This window comes from Scylla paramamosain, chromosome 30 (genome assembly GCF_035594125.1).
Source record: "Scylla paramamosain isolate STU-SP2022 chromosome 30, ASM3559412v1, whole genome shotgun sequence".
Classification (NCBI taxonomy): domain Eukaryota; kingdom Metazoa; phylum Arthropoda; class Malacostraca; order Decapoda; family Portunidae; genus Scylla; species Scylla paramamosain.
In genome coordinates this window covers 13,812,796-13,832,524 of record NC_087180.1, presented here as the reverse complement: position 1 = coordinate 13,832,524, position 19,729 = coordinate 13,812,796, and the positions used below count along the sequence as shown (strand labels likewise).

At 44.1% G+C, this 19,729-nt stretch overlaps 1 long non-coding RNA gene across 3 annotated transcripts in view; it reads left to right on the top strand.

Annotated features, from left to right (window-relative positions):
• The window catches only part of LOC135115878 (uncharacterized), an 89,434-nt gene that overhangs the window by 52,398 nt on the left and 17,307 nt on the right, over positions 1-19,729 (top strand). For 2 of the 3 annotated variants that reach the window (XR_010276084.1, XR_010276081.1), the window contains one exon: positions 12,633-13,179. The exons of the other annotated variant lie outside the window; for it this stretch is intronic. This is a non-coding gene — a long non-coding RNA (uncharacterized LOC135115878). Of the gene's footprint in view, positions 1-12,632; positions 13,180-19,729 lie in introns of those variants that run through there. 3 annotated transcript variants of the gene reach the window in all.

Sequence of the window (19,729 nt, the reverse complement as noted above, 5' to 3'; positions counted from 1 at the left end):
CTCTCTCTCTCTCTCTCTCTCTCTCTCTCTCTCTCTCTCTCTCTCTCTCTCTCTCTCTCTCTCTCTCTCTCTCTCTCTCTCTCTCTCTCTCTCTCTGGGTGTGTGTACTAAAAAACTAATAAAAGCTGATCTGACCTGGCATAACCTTGAACTGACCTTCGCCCTTTTGTGAAACTGGTAACTTGTTTTTCGTGATCGTTAATTAAATATTTATCAAGCAATTCCGGCAGTGGCCAAATTTGCTCGTTACATTCCATGGGAGGCCAATTTGTTTATTATTAATTGATATTAGACGCGAATATTTGTTGTGGCAATAATTCGCTTCTGGTTTATTATTATTGTTGTTTTTCGTTAGGTGTTGTTTAATATTTGAGTCTTGTACAGTGGAATACAAAGAAAGAACAAAAGAAAGTTGGATTTTTCCTTTTTTTTTCTTCCTCTTGTTTTTTTTTTCTCTCATATTAGGTCGTTTAAGTTACGTTATCAGTTATCAAGTCTAAAGTAAGAGATCTTCTTCTTCTTCTTCTTCTTCTTCTTCTTCTTCTTCTTCTTCTTTTCGCCATTCCCCTAGTGCCAGAGTGTTCCCCCTATGCACGAGTCTTATCCTGTCATTACTCTCCCTTGCATAATCATCTGGTGCCTTCCCGTAGCACCCCGCAGCTCCATCTTTCCACCTCATTCTCTGTCACACCCCAGATCTTCTCCCTCAACGGACGCTCTCCAGGCGAGTAAGAAGAGATAGGGCATAGTAAGGTCCATATTCTGAAACGCGCTGCTCTCTCACCACGACAATTTACAAACGCCCCAGAGATAAACAGCCGGATTTTCAAGAGTGTTTCTCCTGTTGATAATGTAAAAATATTGTTAATCTGTCACTAGAACTATAAAAACAGCCTTCAAAATCCGTGTAAAACCAACTAGAGCCTTTGGAAAGTAGTAGAGGCGTAGTGCAGAAGCATTTTAGAATTCAAAGGCGAGGAGAAAAGGGGGGAAATTTTTAAAGGTGGGTTTTCTTTATTAGCTCACAGATTGCACACAACACTCGTAGTCCTTAGAAAAAGAGACAAAAAGGGAGTGTAATCTTAAAATCAATCGTGTCCTCACTTCCAAGGTAGTAACTGTTAAATTAAAAAGGAAAACGTTGTCGCAGTTGTCACATTCTTACTCTTAACGGTAAATCTTAATATAAAAACAGTCAAAAGTCCCAAAAAAAAAAAAAGAAAAAAAAAAGAGAAGCATCCCTTTTATAAAACCGAGATTATTTTAACTCCCAAAATGTAGCATCAGATGTAGAAAAAAAAAAATTAACAGGTTCATTTTCATTCTTCAACTCTTCAAAGGACACAAGAGTTGCGCTGAATTGATGTATAGCAAAGTGTACCTCCCTGTCTTGTCTTGTAGGTTAAGATGAGTTGCTCCTCTTCAATCATGTCTCCTGTTTTCTATTTTCCTATTTTTTTTCCCCAATTCTTCTTCCTCCTTTCTCTGCATTAGTGACACGAACCATTTTTATCTTTCCTTCTCAGCTGTGATTTATTCCCTTCTTCCTTATATCCTTTCTTCCTCCCTTTTTATCTAAGTGGCTCTCTTCCCTTTATACGGTGCATCTGTCTTATCTTCCCCCTCCTCCTCCTCCTCCTCCTCCTCCTCCTCCTCCTTGGCATTTTATCAGGTCGGTATAGCTGACTCTACACATTGCCTCTTGGAAGAAAAAACAACGAAAGAAGGAAGGAAAAGAGAGGGGTGTTTAAAAAAGCCACAGATAGAAGCATGGAAATGGAAGAACTAGATAAAAACTGAAAAAAAAGAGGAGGAAGAGGAGGAGGAGGAGGAGGAGGAGGAGGTGATGCTGGAAGTTGTGGTGCAGGAAGAGAAATAAGAAGGAATACAAGGGAAAACAAACAGCAATATATCTTTTAGTCCGTGCCAGCTTGTTGGATGATTAAAATACAAATATAAACTAGCACAGGTTACCGCGACAGATCACCAGTTGGCCAGGGTTCGGTTCCCATTTACCGTGGCATACAATGGTTCTCTCTCTCAGGTGCTTCACTGAATTATTTGCTATTTCGAACTGAATGGATTTTTGAAGTGGTATAAATGATCCAACGGCTTCAGTTATTTTTATCGATAAATATTTACCACGCACTGTTTGCATCACTAGACTCCCAAAACCCACTCCAGTCATTATTTTATTTCTAGAATGTACACTTCGGAAATTAAATGCTTTATTCGTTACTCTCATTTTCTTTTACTTTTCCTCGATTTTAATATTAAATAAGAGAGTTCGGTTGCGGATATAACTAACTTCTGTCGCGTCCGAAACGTTGCATGGATTTAAGGAATAGATTTAGTCATTTCTAGCCAGTGCAGTGATAGGAGGTGGCTGTGGTAGAACAAAAACTACTCAAGATGGATCAGTAATAAGAAAAAGGTATGGGAAGTAGCAGTAAAAGAGTTAAATAACGTTAATGTTACTGATATTCGATTTTGATGTTGGAAGTGAGTGCAGGGAAGTGTTTACGTAGAGTACACGGCACTTCCTGTTCGATGAGGTGTTTCGCAGATAAGATATACCTAGGAGAAAGAGGAGGAGAAGGAGGAGGAGGAGAAGGAGGAAGAAGAGGAGAAGGTGTGTTTCTGGAGGGGACGCCACGTTAAGATATGGGAGAGAGGGTTGGTTGCTTGGCTTATATTAATGGGATTGCCGGGAAGACCTCTAAGATGCATGAATCGTCCTCCTTCCTTGTGCCTTTCTCTCTCTCTCTCTCTCTCTCTCTCTCTCTCTCTCTCTCTCTCTCTCTCTCTCTCTCTCTCTCTCTCTCTCGTGGGTTTTGTGTTTCTTTTTCCGCTCCTGCGCTTATTTATTTTTCTTTTATTTTCTGGGTTCTTCTTTCTTCTGTTTATCTTTCTTACTTCTGTATTTTCTTTCTTTTCCTCTCTTACCATCTGTTGTTGATTTTTTGTTATTTTTTGTTTGTGTGTGTATGTTGGCAACTCTCTCTCTCTCTCTCTCTCTCTCTCTCTCTCTCTCTCTCTCTCTCTCTCTCTCTCTCTCTCTCTCTCTCTCTCTCTCTCTCTCTCTCTCTCTCTCTTCAGTAGCAGTAAATGGTCAAGACGCCAGAAGTAAAAAACGAGAGAGGAGGAAGAGGAGGAGGAGGAGGAGGAGGAGGAGGAGGAGGAGGAGGAGGAGGAGGAGAAGGAGGAGGAAAAGGAGGAAGAGGAGGAGCGTAGGTGGAATAGAGGGAGGGAGGGAGGAGCTGGTGCGTAAAGGAAAGGAGAGAAGAAAGATAAGGAGCGGAAATGAAAGACAAATGATAAGCTGTTTTTTTTTTCTTTTTTCGTATTTTATGGCTCCTTCACGTCGTCATGAAAAAAAGTAGACACGTATTCATCATCATCATCATCATTATTTTCACCAATGGTCATATAATCCTAAACATCAAAGTGAAAGAAAGAAATATTTTAATAAAGTTTCGTGAAAAATCTGTTCATTTTCTGGGGAGATCACAAGTAGAGAGAAAAAAAAAAGACTCCAAAGTAAAACCCAAATGAGCTCTGACAGCAAAGATTCGGAACCGATTCGAAAAGGACCCAAAACGGCAAACTTTCTCTGAATTTTCTCAGGGAAACTCGAGGTAAACACGACGATGAACCGAGACTGAAAAGTTGAGGAGAATTTTTTCCCTCTTTCTTTCGTTGAAGTGAAGCGTTTAGTATTTGTGTGTGTGTGTGTGTGTGTGTGTGTGTGGGAGTGAAGGAGGCTGGATGGCTGTGGGTGTGTCATGTTTGGACAACTAATAGCTATACATTGGTTTTGTTTATGTTACGTTTCCGCTTTTTTTGTATTTTGTCTCACCCTGAAATTCCATTTTATCAAACTAACTGCGTTTAACTTTCCTGTCAGGTCAGGTCACGGATCACTAGAATCCTCATCGCTGACCTGGAGATGAGAGGTCACGCAGAATAACAAAAGGCAAGGAGGGTCACGAGTCACGGGTGGTGTAGGCGGCGAGGGGTCAGCAAGGGGAAGTGAGTGTGTGGCGTGGTCGGATGGCGTGGGTTGGTGTTGTCCCTCGCGTCCCTACAGTAAACCCTCTAGCAGCAGGAAATTACCCCTCTGCATCACCCGCGTCCTCCTCCCACGACGCTGAAATTAATTCCCATGAATCCCCGCCGGCGCCTTGCTCGGGGCTCCCGCGGCTCTCCGGTCACCTGCCGTGGGGCCTCGTAATGAATACCTGACGAGACGCTGCACCTGAGTCTGCCGCCCCGAATATTACTTCCTTGTCCGATCTTTTTCTTATCTTTTCTCCTTTACGCTCCACTATGAATTAAAAGAAGAATTCTAAATTGCTCGTTTGAAGGCGTAAAGAAAAAAAAATGGAATAACGTGAATCAAACATGTTCGTTCGTTCGCCCTTTCGGAAAGTTTGTGCGGCTGTCAAACAACGTCTAATTAGAAAGTAACGTTCAAGAAGAAGCAGAAGCAGCAGTCTGAAGTGTTATTTTCTTTTCCAAAACGAGAGCCAAGTTTCCCCAGAGGCTCTTAACATAAACGCCGCTGGAGAACACCGCCCCCCCCCCTTTCGTCCATAGATTTTCTTTCCAGCCGAGGCAAACAACAGAGCTCTTATGCTTCTAGTACCTCCCTTCCCAGCCCTCCGACACACCATAATACACACGAATCCTTCTCTTATGTGATTCTTGTTCCTTCCCTCCGGCCAAGAGCGTAGGATCACAGCGGCGAGTAACGAGGGCGTGGCAGGACTCGGGCGGGGATCCTGTGGGGGCGATCACGTCTCAATTACCAAGGATTTTCCCGCCTTAGGAGTCCCGACACGACACTTGCTGGCTGGCACACCGAGACCCTGACAAACCAGCGTGACTGGAAATGTATGCTGGGTCTGTCTTTTGTTTCTTTCTTATTGTTTTCCCTTTGTTTGTGTTTGGTTCCTTGTCATTGTTTTAGCTCTTGGTCTTGTTCAGTTCTTGTTTTCTTGTTGTCATCGTTTATCGCTTGTTTCCTTGTTACCGTTTGTTTTATTTTCGTTATATTGTTTAGCGCTTGTCTCTTGTCTCACTGTCATCGTTTGGGTTTTCTTTCCTTGTCGTTGTTAAGCTTTTTTTCTTTGTTATTGTTTAGCTCTTGCTTCTTTGACGTTTAGCTTTTGTTTCTTTCCCATTGTTTACCTTTTTTTTTATTTCTATGTTATTGTTTGGCTCTTGTTTCTTGTTTCTTAGCTATTCTTTTGGCCTTTGTGTCACGTTTCCTTGTTATTGTGTAGGTCATGTATCCTCGTCTTTGTTAATCCCTCGTTTCCTCGTTTCCTTGTCACTGTTTGCGCACATCTTAATGGGAATGCGCGGGTGCGTGTGACCGTGAGCTTGTGTGCATGTGACGTATTCATGGGCGTGCGGGGTTCGAAGGCAGGCCCCGCGGGAGGGAAAGAGGAAGGCAACGCAGCCGGAAACACGTGCATCAAAAGCCTGCGCACGTGTCCCCGTCAACCGCCGTCAGGGCAGTTAATTGCCTGACGACGGATGAACCAATTAAGGTGATCAAAGGCGGAATGGAAGCTGCCATGATGGAGGCCCCGAGAATGGGAGGACTCGCCGCCGCCCTGGGTCGATACCTGAGAACTCTAAGCAGTGATACATGGCAAGGGGAAGGAGCAAGGGAGGAGGAGGAGGAGGAGGAGGAGGAGGAGGAGGAGGAGTAGGAGGGGAAGGAGGAGGAGGAGGCCAAGGTGAATTTGCTTCGCCATGCACTGACAGCCCTGTTTGTCGAGTCGTAAAGGATGGTTGAAAAAATGTACCGCTCCTCGGCTTACATCAGTGAAGGAGGAAGCCAGGCAACATTACACTCTGGATTCAAATGTTCATATCCTCCGTTTTTTTTTTTTTTTCCGAGTCCTGAGGGTTTTAAGCTGTAGGGAAGAGGAAGCTGAAGAAAGCAGAACGTTTAGGAGGCTTTCCTTTGCACTACACTGCTTTCATGCGCCTGGGATTTTCTCCACGCCTCACTCTTCCCTCTCTCCCTCTTTCCCTCGACGCGGATAGCCAGGAAAACACCAAACTCTTCCCTTATTCTTCCTTTACCTTCCTCTGATTAACTCCCGCCCCCTTCTCTATATTTCACGCTCCCTTTAAGCTCCATCCTCTTTTCCCTTATCTCTTCTTCTCGCTCCATCCTTCCTGACTAAGCTCTCCCATTCTCACCCCGTTTTTCACACCTCCCGCAAGAATGGACACCCCTCCCCATTTCTAACCGTCCCACCCTCTCCTTTATAAGCCCCGTCCCTGTTCCGTCTCAGCTCAAGCCTGTCTCTTTTTCCCCCACACGCCGCCGTTCTCTCCTGTCTTAGCGTCGCCTGTTAATTCGTGTTCTAAAATGATGTATTAATTTTTTTTTTTTTGTAAGGTTACTCAGCTAGACGTGAAGCAAAGCTGGATAACAGAGAGAGAGAGAGAGAGAGAGAGAGAGAGAGAGAGAGAGAGAGAGAGAGAGAGAGAGAGAGAAATGGTGTTATCGAGACGAGATCTGACTTTATATTTCTTTGTCAGCGAGACACCAAAATGTTGATGTCACTTCTCATTGGGTAGTGACCTCATGTTCTGCTGTTTCCTCCTTCCCGAAATCAATCCCTTTTCTTTTCCCTTCTCATCCTCCTCTCTCATCATCTCTTCTTCTTTTCTTTTCCTCCTCGTAATCATTTTCCTTTTTCCTTCCTTATTTCGTCATTGTTATCGTCTTGCTCCTCCTCTTTCCTCTCTTGCTCCTCCTCCTCCTCCTCCTCCTCCTCCTCCTCCCCTTTATTATCATACCACGTGTCTCACTTCACCTCAGATAGTGTAAGTTACCAGATACAACCTCGTAAAAACCAAGAGATTTAGAGCTGTTTGTTCTTCCTTTGTGTTGCTCCTCCACCGCCACCACCACCACAACCACTGCCATCTTTTTTTCCCCCTGCTGCTCCCCCTCCTCCTCCCACACAGACAGGAAGCCGGAGAGAGACTTTAAGCCTTCTTCCCGGCCGACTTGGGAGGTAATGACTGTTCCCCTTTTGGTTCTAAAAGAGGAAGCGGCGTGTTGGATTACTGTTATTGTTCGCGGTTCGGTCTGAGTGTGTCCCTTAAATACACACGTCTGCTGCCTCTCTCAGCTGTTCGTGCCGGTGCTGGGGGGTGGAGGGGGCAGGAAAAGGGGTTGTTGATGTTTGTCTTTCACGTATGTGCGTCTTTTGATGTTTTGACGCACTGCACCTCTTGTTTTCTTCTTGTTTTCGTGAAGGGGGGGGGGAAATGGTGGTACTGGAAGAGGTCGGTAACTGTTTTTGTCTCTACTTGTTGCTGGAATGTTTGTGGAAGAGGGAAAGGGCGAGGGAGCAAAGGAAAGCGATAAATAAGTGGGAATAAACAATAGGTCAGGAAAAAAGGGATGTGGAAATGAATGATAAACAAACGGAGGAGAGAGAGAGAGAGAGAGAGAGAGAGAGAGAGAGAGAGAGAGAGAGAGAGAGAGAGAGAGAGAGAGAGAGAGAGAGAGTGGCACGCAAAAAAACAGACAGCAAGACGAAGAGGAAAAGAGATCCAGGAATCTAGGATATGAAGGAAGAGAGGAGGAAAAAAGAGGGCAGAAAACAAGCAAAGGAGAGTAGGAGCAAGGAGGAGGAGGAAGAGGAAGAAGAAGAAGAGGAGGAGGAGGATGAGAAGCCCTTCCCGTCAGGTTCGGTCTCTAATATCCTGTAGCAGACAAGGCCGAGGGGGCGGGCAAGGAAGGACAGTCACCTCGAGCTGTCTGTTGCTCCTTCCATTTTGTTTGTGTCTGGAAGAAGAACGCGAGACGAGACCTGAAGTTTAAGTAAGGTCCATATTCAGAAAAGGTTTGCTCTCTCACCACCGCCATTTTCAAAGGTCACAGAGATGATTAGTCCGGTTATCAAGATTGTTTCTCCTGTTCATAATGTAGAAATCTTATTAATCTGTCACTAGAATCATAAAAACACCGTTAAAAATCAATGTCACTTCAACTAGAGGTGATTATTCAGGTCATCAAGAGTGTTTTCCCTGTTAATAATGTAGAAATCTTGTTAATCTGTCACTAGAACCATAGAAACGTCATTGAAAACCCGTGCCACTTCATCTATAGCCTTTGGGAAGTAGTGGAGGTGAGGCGCATAAGTATTTCAGAATACGGTTCTTTAACAAACACGTGATTCGTCTTCCTTCTCGCTCATTCCTCCTGCTTTTGATTAACGACCATGAAACCATTCCCCCGCGGCGGCCTGAGTGATGTTCGGGGCAATATGGCCGTCAGGTCTTCAGGCGAGGGAAGGCAAGGCAAGGCGGCGCTGAGGGCGTAAGATTGCGACCAGATAGAAACGGGAGACGTATCGAGGGAAAGGAAGGAGCTGTAGGATATTCAGGATCTAAACGATTTACATTTAGATTTAGAATATCCGTCTTCATGACTAAGGTCTGTTTTCTGAAGCACCACTAAGCCGTAACTCCACTACTTTCAAAAGGCTGTAATTGAAGTTGTACAGTTTCTTAAGGGTGTTTCTACGATTCTAGTGAAAGAATAACAAGATTTTTACATATTTAACAGGAGAAATAGCTTTGGGAACCTGGCTAATCATATCTGTGCCCTTTGAAAACAGACGTAGTGAGACAGCAAAGTATACGACCTAAGAGAGACGGGTACATTATGACTCAACGGAGGATAAGACAGATAATGTGATGTGACTTGTATCTAAGAATTTCACGATTATTTTAGCATCAAAAGATCGCTATTGACACGAGGGGTCCCAGAAGCAGGTGAATGGCCAGGTAGGGAAGGTGATTTACGTTATAATACAAGAGATTAAAGGAATTTGTTTTGTTTTGATTGAAAATTCTGTTCGTGAGTCTCGCCATTAAGAAATAAATGTCCAGCGGCGCCACACGTGTCTTTGATTCAGGTCACATTAAATCCACAAAGGTGACGGGAGAGGAAAGGAAAAACAACTATAACTATCAAAAAAACCAGTAGAGTTATTTTAAGCTTAACTTTGTATACTAATCTACGTATATAAGCAAAACATGTTCCAAGGTGCAATATATATAAAGTTCAAGAAATTGTTATGTTACGTTATGTTATGTTATGGGAACGTTATAGAAGACAGTTTTGGAGTTTCAGGTACTACGGTAAGCTCTTATAATACTTCCGCATCTTTTTATCGTCTACAGTACAATGGAAGCCGTGGATGTGTAGATGATAATGGTGGTGGTGATGATGGTTACGAGAATACTGTCCAAACTCAGCACTACTCTCTCTCTCCCCGTGGTGGGCGGTAAGCTAACACAACAGCGCAGGCAACTTTCCTATACCGCAGTAAGTCCCAAAACTGTCCCGGAGACTCAGTAAGATTAGCATTTATGGGACACTTGTGCTGTGTGGCCGCGGCGCTTCCTGCCCACCACACCCACCGACGCGCGGCCCCCTACTGACTGACGACACACACTTCATGGGCGTGTTTACTTATCCAGAGTTCTGAGGTACCCAAGCATTTCTGAAACGACACACTTACCTCCGTGCCAAATGAGACGGGGAGAATTCTACTTAATGTAAATACCATACTCTTCGTCTCCCAAGCATCTCGGAAATGAGTCACCAAGCTCCTTGTCAAGATGAGATGGGATGAATTCTACTTTATGCAAATACTATTCACCATACTCCTCATTTTCCAGCCGTTCAGGACGTCTTTATACAGCGGAAACAGCTTCATTCTTCCAGCTGTTTTGCCATTCGTTGTGTGGAAACGTTTTCTAAAAGAGTGATCGAGGAGGAAATGGCAGTGTGAATGCGTTTACGAAGCTGCCGCCAAAACGAGTGACTAGTGGTGGTGGTTGTGGTGGTGGTGGTGGTCGAGGTGGAGTAATCGGCGGTTTTTGGCTTCATTGTTCCAGCTGTGTGTTCACTTCAGGAAAGACACGTGGAGGCAGCAGTTGCATTCAGGGCCTGTCTTAGTTTCCCACTAATATTTTAAACTTAATTTTCTTCTCCCCTCCTCTCTCTCTCTCTCTCTCTCTCTCTCTCTCTCTCTCTCTCTCTCTCTCTCTCTCTCTCTCTCTCTCTCTCTCTCTCTCCCCCTTTCTCAACCGTATAGAACTACTCTCCCTCCTCCTCCTTCTCCTCCTCCTCCTCCTCCTCCTCCTCCTCTACTACCATCACCACCACCTCCTCGCTTATCTCCGTGGTCCACACTCACCCCCCAGAGACGATAATTAACAAAAATAGCCCCGATTTCCTGCCACCATCAGTAATGTGTGGCCGCCCCATGATGGATGAGGAGGCGAGGGTGACGCCCGTCGGTCTTGCTCCCAGCGTGTCCCTGTGGCTCGCTGCCTAATGAGCTCCTGACGCTGTTCCGGAGCTTCGAATCCTTTTTTTTTTTTTATCTTTTTGGTTCGTTTTTTTTCTTATGTTACTCTCTTTCTCTTCTTCCTTACCTTTTTATTTTCAATTTGTTTTCCTTATGTTCTTTTTTTCATTTCCTTTTAAATTATTTTGTTTCTCGTTTTTAGTTTTCCCTGATTTTGTTTCTATTTTTTGTATTTCTTATGTTACTCGCTGTTCCTTCTTTTACCTGATTTTCGTCTTTTTTTTATCTCTCTACCTCTAATCATCGTTTCTTAGTTATGTCTTTTTATTCATTTTTCTAGTTTTTATCCCTCTCTCGTACTGTTTCTTGTTTCTATTTTTTTTTTTTTTTTTTTTTGTTCCTGCCACGCCTGTCTTATCTTCTTCAATTTGTGTCTCTCATCTTTATCTCCCCTTCTCTCCTTCGTTCACCTCCACATACAGTATTTCCTTTTTGTCTACTGCTTCTCACTTGTTTGTCTTTCTCATTTCCTCAGTGTTTTTCATCCGTTTTTTTCTTTTCTTTCATTTGCGTCTTATGTTTCTCTTTCTCTCTCGTTTCTCTCATGTCCTTTTTTGTTATTTTCCTTTCCTCTTTTCGTTTGTGTGTGTTATTCTTCTCTCTTCGCTGTTATCCTTCGCTTGGCTTGCTCTATTTCCTTCCTCTTTTCTATATTGTTCTGTTGGGCTTGTCATGTTTGCTGTTGCAACTTTCTAATTGTGTTCCTGTTTTGTTATTTTGTCTCCTATCCCTCTCTCTCTCTCTCTCTCTCTCTCTCTCTCTGGTAATGTCATGTATTTTGTCAATGATCTTAGTTACCCCCACCATCCTTCCTCTCCCTTGCCGCTCTCTTCACGTCTTCCCACCGTTCGTTATCCCTCATCGCATTAAGCCTCATAACATCCTTCTCCCCTCTGGCCCGACGTGCTCCTCTCCCCTCACTCCTCCTTTTCCTCCTCCTTTTTCTTTCGTTCTTTCCTCAGCTCAGTTCAAGTTCATCATTTATACGTTTTAATCTGTTCTTATTTTTTTTTTTTGTCTTCCTCTCTTCATATTTAGTGAAATGTTGTTGTTGTTGTTGTTGTTGTTGTTGTTGTTTTCTTCTTTTTCTTGTTTTTGTTTTTGTTCTTGTTCTCGTTCTTGTTCTCCTCCTCTTTCTCCTCCTCCCCCCCCCTTTCTCCCCCCTCCTTCCACTCCTCTCCCTCCCCCTACCCCTTCTCCCTCCACCTTCTCCTCCTCCACCTCCACCTCCACCACTTTTCCTCTTCTCTGTCACATCCTTCCTCTCTTTTTTTCCTCCACTTCCTCTACTTTGTCCTCTTCCCTACCACATCCTTTCTCCTCCTCTTCCTCCTCCTCCTCCCTCCTCCTCCTCCTCCTCCTCCTCCTCCTCCTCCTCCTCCACCTGTGCCATGATTGAGGCCCTATCCACCCAAGGGAAGGTTGATCCTCCGCCATACCTGACCTCTGACCTTTCCCATGAGAGGATCAATAACCAAGTGTCCCTCGCCTTCTTCTCGTAATGTATGAAAGACGATGTATTGCCCCTCGTATATTCTCTCTCTCTCTCTCTCTCTCTCTCTCTCTCTCTCTCTCTCTCTCTCTCTCTCTCTCTCTCTCTCTCTCTTCTCCTCTCTCTCTCTCTCTCTCTCTCATCTCTCTCTCTCTCTCTCTCTCTCTCTCTCTCTCTCTCTCTCTCTCTCTCTCTCTCTCTCATGCTTCATCGTTCTCAGTTATTTGTTGCTCAAAAACTTTTTTTCCTGTGTGTATGTGTGTGTGTGTGTGTGTGTGTGTGTGTGTGTGTGTGTGTGTGTGTGTGTGTGTGTGTGTGTGTGTGTGTGTGTGTGTGTGTGTGTTTGTGAATGTGTGTTTTACAAGGGCTTTTTGTGTTCATTTGTTTGTTTGATTGATTGTGTGTGTATGAGTGGGTGGGTGTGGGTGTGTTTGTGCATGCGTGCGTATGTGAGTGCCTGTTTGTTTGCTTTCTTACTTTCTTGCTTATTTTCACAGGGAGTTTGTTTGCTTGTCTATTTACGAGGCAGAGAGAGAGAGAGAGAGAGAGAGAGAGAGAGAGAGAGGGATATTTTAGTGATTTGTGTGTGTCTGTACGTGCGTGTGTGTGTATGTGTGTATGTTTAGATGTGTGTGGGTGTGTGTGTGGGTGTGGATGTACCTAAGTAAATATGTTATCGACAATAGTTTGTTGTTACTCTGGCATTTCCACAGAGAAAAAGAAAGGATTAGAAATATGAACGGGAGGGAGAGAAGGAGAGAGAGATGAAGAAGGACGAGCAAGAGAAGGAGGAGAAGGAAGAGGTGGAAGAGGAGCATCACGATAAGAAAGAGGAACACTCGCTAAAGCAGGAGAGGAATGGAATAGAAGGAAGAGGGGAACAAAAAAGCCGAGGGGAAGGAGAAACGCCAATGAAGACATGAAGGAAGAAAGGAGAGGAAGAGAAGGAGGAGGAGGAAGCCAGGAGATAGACAAGATAAACACAACACACACACCAAACTTTCCCTTAAAACACCAGAACACCACACTACCTCAGCACCACCACACAAACACACACCACCACACACCACCACACACCACCACACAAACGCACCACCAAGAGAGACCACCTGGAGGAGGAACCAAAAGCAACACCTGGGGTACAATAATGACACAGACCGCTTGGTGCTTAAGGTAGCGGAAGGGAGAATACAGGGAGAGAGGGAGAGAGAGAGAGAGAGAGAGAGAGGGCAACTAAATAAACACAAACAACCAATATAACATGTCTACTTCCCTTTACTACACACACAGTCCTCTCACCACACCGTCCCTTCATCACAACGTACCCTCGGCCATCACCACCTCGTCCCCATCGTATCCTTCCCTCCCTTACTCCTCGTCGCCTTAAAGTTACCGGCCAGCGGACCCGGAACTACTACCACGTTCAGACTGGCCAGCGAATAGGCCCCGCCACTCCAGTCGTCAGGTGCATGGTAAGAAAAACGTACAAATCACTCAATGGTGCCTTTTGCTTCCTTCCTGTTATTACATATTGAACCTTTCTTTAAAGCTGAGTTACTCCTACTTCCCGAGAGAGAGAGAGAGAGAGAGAGAGAGAGAGAGAGAGAGAGAGAGAGAGAGAGAGAGAGAGAGAGAGAGAGAGAGAGAGAGAGAGAGTAGTGATAGGAGGGAATGGAGAAAGAGAAACTAGCAAAGATAAGATGGAAAAAGGAAATTGAGACAGAGAGAGAGAGAGAGAGAGAGAGAGAGAGAGAGAGAGAGAGAGAGAGACGTGTGGGTAAGAGGGCGGAGACTTTAATGACAAATGGAGGAAAGAAAGAAGAAGACGATAAGAAACACGGCGTGAGAGGAAACACTTGAAGGAAAGTGTGGAGGTAAAAAGGGAGAGAAAAAAAAAAAGGAAAATGGAGGAGATGGACTGCGTAACCGGAAAAAAAAAAATATATATATATATATTTTCTTCATAAAAAAGAGAATCTGGTCTTATCTTTCCTTCCTTTCTTCCTCTTCCTTTTCTTCCTTATCTTCCTTCTTTCCCTTTGTCGAGATGCTTCTTAGCTTTATCCTTTTCCTTTCTTCCTTTTTTCCCATATCACGAATCTCTCTCTCTCTCTCTCTCTCTCTCTCTCTCTCTCTCTCTCTCTCTCTCTCTCTCTCTCTCTCTCTCTCTCTCTCTCTCTCTCTCTCTCGCATAAAATCTTTCCTTCCTTCTACTTCATTCTTTATATTTATCCATGTCAAGTCTTGTTTTTTTCCGTTTTCTCTTTTTTTCCTTCCAGAAGTGTTGAAGGAACTGCGAATGAGAGAGAGAGAGAGAGAGAGAGAGAGAGAGAGAGAGAGAGAGAGAGAGAGAGAGATCCTAACCTGTTGCTGGGCCCGAAGTTACTCTAATCCTAAGTTTCTTTCGCGTTGCTCTTCCAATCCACTCCTCCTCCTCCTCCTCCTCCTCCTCCTCCTCCTCCTCCTCCTCCTCCTCCTCTCCCCCCTCCTCCTCACAGAATATAGAGGAATGGGAGAGGAAAGGACAACTAGGAAAATGTCAGACAAACTCAGGATGATCTCCTTCTCCTCCTCCTCCTCCTCCTCCTCCTCTTTTTTGGCCTTCCTTTCTTATAAAATATGTAGAAAGGGAATAGGAGAATAAAGGATGATAAGGCAAACATAGGATACAATAGGGACGTAGAACAGGAGAAAGAGAGAAAAACTAAAAATGGGGAAAGAATGAAAGGGAAGGGGAATGGAAAACAGAAGGGGGAGGAAAGTGATATGTGAGAGAGAAATGAAAGAGGAAGAGGCAAGGAGAGGAGAAATATGAAACTGGCAGACAAACGAGCGATGTACAAAAAGAGAACGATGGGAAGAGATTGACTGGGGAAGAGGATGGGAAAAGAGGGAGAGGAGGAAAAGGAAACATAGAAGGGAACTGCACACGGTCATGTATTGGTGTTCGCTGTACAATGGAGATAGAGGTAGAAAATGTAGAAAATGACCATACAAATCTTTTCACTAAATAAATACTAAATACTGTGTGTGTGTGTGTGTGTGTGTGTGTGTGTGTGTGTAGAAGTAGTAGTAGAGATTGGTAGACAGGTAGATACGTAGACAGACAAACAGGTAGACCGATAGACAGACAGACAATTAGGGGGACATATAGACAGAGATATATAGACAGACAGAGACAGATAGATAAACGGATTGGTAGAGATAGGTAGACAGATAGACAGAGACACGTAGACAGGCAGATATACAGAAATAGAGACAGGCAACTGGACAAAGACAAGGAGACAGAGAGACACAGATAGGCAGGCACAGACAGGTAGACAGACAGGTAGACAGACGACGAGGACCTCTCAGCAGCCAGGTGACGAAGGCTCGCACTCACGCCCTGACAGGTAATCTCTTTAGGAAGTAACCAAGAACCTCGTCCACTCTCCTGCCTCCTCCTTGACTTTTTCCCTTTTATCCGTCATTCTCTCTCTCTCTCTCTCTCTCTCTCTCTCTCTCTCTCTCTCTCTCTCTCTCTCTCTCTCTCTCTCTCTCTCTCTCTCTCTCTCAAGATTTTACCTCTGAAATTTTTTTCATTAATTTTTTATGATATTCAAGTTGGCCTTTCTCCTCCTCCTCCTACTCTTCCTCCTCCTCCTCCTCCTCCTCCTCCTCCTCCTCCTCTTCCTCCTCCTACTCCTCCTCCTCCTCCTCCTCCTCCTCCTCCTCCTCCTTCGCCTCCTACTCCTACTCCTACTTCTCCTCCTCCTCCTCCTCCTCCTCCTCCTTCTGTTATATAAGTGCATTAATTAACTACAACTACAGGTACACCTTAATGAGAAGGCGACTGAGGTAGTTTGAGGAATAAAGGTCTTGAAGAGGAAGAGAACAGGAGACTTCTTAATTAACGAACAACAAATTAATTAGCGGACTTCATAGAACGCCTCTTAACCTTGGAGAGGGAGGGAGAGGGAGGGGAGAGAATACCAGGTACAGGTGAACTGGAGGAACTGATCAAACAAGTGAGTATTGACCGCCTCCAATTATGTCAGTAACCTGTTGCATCGTGGCCTAATTGATATAAATTTATGGGACTTTTGGCGCGTGTGTGTCGCTTTTTTACTGCCGTTGTTCTGTGTGTGGTGGGTCCTTCCTTTTACTTTATATATTCATTTGTTTTTATTTTTATTTTATTTCTATTTATTTGTTATTTACTCACTTTTTTGGTGTAGGGGGGGACTTGTCGTAACTAAAAGCCTGTAGTAGTAGTAGTAGTAGTAGTAGTAGTAGTAGTAGTAGTAGTAGTAGTAGTAAAAAAGAAGAAGAAAGAGAGAAAGAAAGAGAAAAAATAGGAAAAGAACAAGAACACGAAAAAAAAAATGCGTAAGTAAACTCCAAGTACAGTACATAAAAGTCAACACATATGCGTAATTTTTTTGGAGGGAGCAGAATAAAATATAGTCTAACAAAAATTTAATGTATCAAAAGGGAAGCAGGACATTTGCATATTCATAGAGAGTAAGGAAGAAAATTTCAAGATGCGCGGGGCGAGGCAAAAATGTATGAAGAGTAGGAAAAATTTTATCCCCAAAATAAACTCGAGTTATGTAATGCCACGATGTTATGTATTAGTGAGGTTATTGCGTAGGGAAAATTCTTGTGTGTCAGTATACGTAGAGCATGTCGGGGAACAGAGAGAGAGAGAGAGAGAGAGAGAGAGAGAGAGAGAGAGAGAGAGAGAGAGAGAGAGAGAGCCATGTCATGTCAGTCAACACCATCATTATGTAAATTACGTGGAGGGATGATAAAAAGTATATATTGACTATAAACAGGCCCATTAATTACATGTAGACATCAGACTTGTGCGTCGTCAAAGGTGCAGCGAGTGGTAATGAACCAGGCCACCACCACCACCACCACCACCACCATGCCCCTACGAGGACAATCTCAAACAACAACGACCACCACCCTACCACTACTTTACCCCCACCACCACCACCACAACCACTAAACCATCACCACCACCACCACCACCAGCAGGCAGGTCGTGGGAGGTGCAGCGGAGTGCGGCTCTGCTCGACTGTAGCCTACCGACCCTTACTGAATAAAATATTTCTGTCCCTCCTTGCTGATGATACCAAGCTGTCCTGAGCATTTTTATGTTGGCATGGCTTATTGTGACTAATTTGATATGCAGGAGACATGGTAAGCAAGCGTCGTGACTGCTTTAGAAAGAGCCAATTATATTTTCATCCACTCTTTTCTTTATTCCTTTTTTTCATTTATTTATGTTGATTTTTGCAGATGTGACTAAAATTTTTCCAGTGACGCCACACACACTCAGTATAACGGAGCGAGTGTACGTCACAGTCACCCTGAGTGTTAAGGTAGGCGTGTTGCCTCTTGACTTTGTGTTAAGATTTTCTGGTGGAAGCATCAGTATTTCTATGATAAGCCGTCGTGTGTGTGTGTGTGTGTGTGTGTGTGTGTGTGTGTGTGTGTGTGTGTGTGTGTGTGTGTGTGTGTGTGTGTGTGTATATATATATATATATATATATATATATATATATATATATATATATATATATATATATATATATATATATATATATATATATATATATATATATATATATATATATATATATATATATATATATATTCCATGCAAATTCATGCATTTCCAGGCCCCTTATTGCAGCTGTTCATTTAGTGAGTGTGCGTGTGAATGTGTGTGCGTGAGTGCGTTCTCGTCCTGGAGTAATTGGAACTTCCAGCGCGTTAAACACGAGGACGCCAGGAAAACACAGCGGAAGTAGGGTTTTTATGCATATAATCTACATAACAATTTGTACGAGTGTGTGCGAGTGTATACCTCATCAGGAGCCTGGCGAGGAAGGGAAGGGAGAGGGCGGGGAGGGACTGCAGGGCGGGATACGGTGGTGGAGGGAAGGTTCAGGAGGTTGAGTTGCGTTTCTTTGGGGCGTGGCTGAGGGACGTGAGGGAAGGTGGGGCATTAGACAAGACAGGACGAAGCACGGTAAGATTGCACAAAAGTCACAACGAGGAGAGCAAGTAACGTCGTACTGAGGCCAATAAGTCCCAGTTGGTTTGGAGCTTAAAACATTCAGATGACCTCAGTACCAGTAGCCCCCTGTTCCTAGTACCAAATGATGGGTGAGCCACAGGGGGAGGGCTGAGCGAAGCTGGAAGAGACTTATGTTGGCGAGAAGGAAGAGGAAGTGAGGAGTGGCAAAGAAAAGTAAGGGAGGCGAGTCGGGAGCGGGGCGGGGTAGTGAGTGAGGCAGCTTGAAATGGGGCGGGGCTGTGCGAGGGAGTAAAGCAGCGTGACGAGGGGGGCGGCGTGGGGCGTGGAGGGTCGAGGAGAGGGAGTGTGCGGGGTGGCGTGGCGCAGAGTGGGGTAGGGTGGAAGTAGATACAACAGTGAAGAGGATTCCGGTCCAAATAGATACGTAAACCTATAAAATTAAATTAATTTCATCGATGAAGTCCAAAGTATTTAATTCCCTTTCTCGACTTCCCCTCATTGTCCCCAGCAGCTACTTACCTCATTCCTCCTCTAGCCACCACCTTCTCACCTAGCTTGCGTTCCCTTTCCTTCCCTTTCCTCCTCCCAGTAGCATTAATACACCTTTGTTCATTCCTTCTCCCCAGCAACTCAGTGTAGTCTTCCCTTCAATCCTGCACCCTCAGCTTTCCCTCACCTACTTCCCTCCATCAGGAACATCATCCTCCTATCACCTTCACCTCCCGCAGGTCGTTTTCCCCTCACTGCAGTCCCTCGGTAACCTATCTTGCCTTTACCTTTACCACAAGTGCTCCATTTTCCTTCAGCCTTCCCTTCCACCGAGCCGCGTCCCCAGTAGCTCTTCCTTCCCCTCACCCGCTCCCTCCCTATACCAGTTTCCTATTTTCTCTCAGTCCCCGAATTAATTAGTTTCCTCCTTGCCTAAATTTTTCCTCGTGCTGATATTACCTTCCTCTAATCCTCACAGAGACTATCACGGCGCCTCCTGCGGGACGAAGATGATACAGTAGTGAAGGCCAGGAAGACAAGATGCTTTTATGTATTGTCTTCTTCATTCTTTCTTTGATTTTCGCAGCTAAGGACAAGATTTGAGCCGAAAAATCACGAAAAGTCCAGGAGATATCGAGAAAATTTGACATGTTTCATTAATCGCCTCGGATATTTCAAGAAACGGTGATACTTTGACCAAGACAGTGTGTTTCATGTATTCTTGTCTTCATTTCGTCTTTGATTTCCGTAGCTAAGAACAAGATTTAAGCTGTAAAAAAGTCACAAAGGCAAGAGGATATGTAAATCGTTTATATGCTTCACTGATCACCGCGACAATTTCAAGTAAAGTAGGTACAGAATCAAGACAAGATTTTTTTTCTATTGTTTTCATTTTTTCTTTAATTTTCACAGCCATGGACAAGATCTGAGCTAAAAAAAAAAACTCACAGTCTAGAGGATATGGAAAAAATATATACTTCACTAATCGCCGTAAATATTAGAAGAAAAGGCGGTACATTAGTCAAGTCCAGTAACTTTCTCCCTTGCATGGTGGTGTAGCAATTCAGTCTAGATGGGAAAGACAAAAGGAAAAGTACTCCACAAATTACAATTGAAATTTAACTAAGTATTCAATCTTTATAGCTTGAGTACTCGGAAACTGAAGTCACCGTTTTGAGCAACACTTAAAAGAAAACGTACAGGGGAAGTGTTCTCTCCCTGCGTGGGTTGTGGAGGCGCAGTTAAGGTTTACTGCCTCCTTAAAAGTGAGTGTGTGATGGCGTGTGG